Consider the following 2685-nt stretch of genomic DNA (forward strand, 5'->3'; position numbering starts at 1 on the left):
TCTCCCCAGAGCCCCCCGCAGCCAACACTGCTCCCCTCTCTGGGAGGGTGATGCAGTCACCTGGTGAGGGTGATGAGGGGGGTCCAGGCTTGCCTGGAGCTCAGCCCACAGGTGGGGTCACCCCAGCCCCTGGGAAGCAGGGAGAGGGTCCCCAGCTCACCATCCCTGTCCTGGTGACTCTGGCAGCATCTGTGCTGCCCTGCCTGTGAAGCGAAACTGGGCACGCCGGTGGGGGGCAAGACTTTTCTCCAAGGGATTACTGCCGCCTGAAATACAGGCAGCTCTCTGCTCCAAAGCTCAGTGAGCAGAAGAGGGTCTGCTCTCCTCCCTGGTGGTCTCTGAATTTACCTTTGCACTGCCTGTGACCCCTGGGGCTGGCACAAATATATCACACTGGGTTTGCTCAGCCACCCCATACATCCCACAAAAGCCTCCTCTGGTAGCTGGGAATGTCTAGAGTAGACCATGGGTCTGGTCATGGACATTTGTCCAACCTCTCTGCAAAGAGGATTATAAGAGCAGTAATACACAGCTCTTCCATTGAAATTCCTGCCCCGTGGGGAATCCAACAGTGACTAAAGACTCAGGCATATGAGCTCCTCTGCTTTTTTGCAAGAGATCTGAAACACAGTCAAGTTTTTTGATTGGTTTTGTTGCCCTATCTTAAGAGAAAACTCCTTTAAATTCAATAGCAACCAACCAGTGTCCCGCTGAACAAACCAAAAAAATGGTCGCAGCAAAATGGTCTTTGATGAACTCCACTAACAGGTTTGTCTCACCTTCAGAAAGCTGTTTTAAAAACCATGAGTTTAGTTTTGCGGACAAATCATGTCTGTTTAGTAGATCTGTACTCTAATCAGGTGAGGTAAATGCCCAGAGACAGCTATGGGGCCCGTATAAATACCTCCATAGATAGAGGCATCAAGAGATAAAATGCAAAGATATTTATTATTTTATGAGGCTCATTCCTTTCTCTAGGATCTAAGGAGACATGCTTCATTGAATGTCAGCAAAGCGTCTTTGATGTAGTGAAAAATCTATTCGTTTTGATAGGTTCGATCTTTCCCAAAATAACTGCATGTTGAAGTATTGTCTGTGGTGCTGGTGACCTTTAATGACACATGGTCTCGAGTGGCCATACATGGCCGGGATACAGCAAGGGCTCTAGGTGGCTTATGGAGTCCCGTAACACCGGAGCTCTCCCAAAGTATTAAGTGTCCAGCGGAAAGTCAAGGCACCGTGTAAATTCTACACGTGTTTCATACCCAAGTGCTTTCTTGCCATTTCGCTTTTCAGTGATTGATCAATACCATTGGAGGCACTGGGCATGTTTTTGGAGCTTATTGATTGTGGGCAATAGGGCTGCCTATTTTGGAAGACGTCCGTAACTCGGCATTTGAGCCCCTTGGGGCTGCTGAGACAGACAATGCTAATACGTGGCGCAGATGAGAATTGCATTTGCCAGGGCTGGCCCTGGGAGTGGGCAGCCACCCAAAGTTTCACCGCCCCGGTGATGTCCTCAGAGCTGTAGGTGAGGGGGTAGCCTCAGTTGCTTATTTTAGGTGGCACACAGATGGTCGCTTTCAGAGAAAGGCAGATAGGCAGCTGTGGGTCAGCGCTCTGCCCTACTTGCGGGGCGGTTTATGAATGGGAGAACAAAAGGACGGTGCTGACAGCACCCGTGGGGGGACATGGCTGGCGGGGGGGCATCTGCAGTTCAGGTGGGCAGAAACGCGCCCGCCGACAGCCCTTTCTGCAAGGAGTGGGGAGGAGGTAGCAAAACATCCATGCCCCTCAACGCTGCTTGCCAGTGAGAACGTGCGGAGGAAGTCCATTCCTTCTTCTTGGACTTTCAGTCAAGGTTTATGAAAAGGTCTCAGAGGGAATAGTACAGTTTTTTAGCGTGGGAGTGTTAGACTCCAATTATCTCTTGCTCTGGACCCCTTGCCAGCTTGCTACCTTTTAGTACTAGGGGTTTCTCTAGGAATAGAAACAGTTAATGCATTTTGAGGTTCTTGCCTCTTGGTGGAGGGCATGTCAGAAGGCCAGTGATGGGGCTGAGACACGATGTGTTACAGATTTATTTCAGGCATGATCTTCCCCTTCCCGCCTACCCTTGCATTAAAGAAAATGCTGATTTATTTTTTTTTTTCGTTGCGTTTGTTTCAGTTGCTGATTGCTGTTAATGAGCACAAAGCCCCACCCTTTCTATTAACGGGTCAGTGCCCAAAACATGCCCACGGTTAGTCAGCTCTGCGTAGTTTAAACAGGTGCTCTTTCTAACACACAAGAAATATGAGCCGGCTTTTTAAAGTCAAGCTGTCCTGCTCACGGCTTAGGAGCGGGTCTCGCTTTTGCGAATACTCTCAATGGCTGTGAATTTAAGTAATGCAAATCCCGAACAACAACTAGTATTTGGGAGGTGGTCCCTGGGTGACTCTGAAACAGCTGCTTCTGATGAATGGTCCAGCAAATTCTCAGCTGATAAAGCTACCTGAATTTAAAGCAGCCAGCAGGCAGAGAAATGGCTGTCTGCCATTGCACAGTTCAGTATCCAAAAGGATTTCTTTCTCTTTCATTTCAACCCCTTACCCTAAGGCTGTATTTATAGCAGGAGAGGGGAATATAGCACCCGGGTACACTGCGCGGTGTGGTATGCACCCTCTGGTACCGTGGCAGGTGAGT

The sequence above is a fragment of the Egretta garzetta genome, unplaced genomic scaffold (genome assembly GCF_000687185.1).
Source record: "Egretta garzetta isolate BGI_Z169 unplaced genomic scaffold, ASM68718v1 scaffold729, whole genome shotgun sequence".
Taxonomy (NCBI): Eukaryota; Metazoa; Chordata; class Aves; order Pelecaniformes; family Ardeidae; genus Egretta; species Egretta garzetta.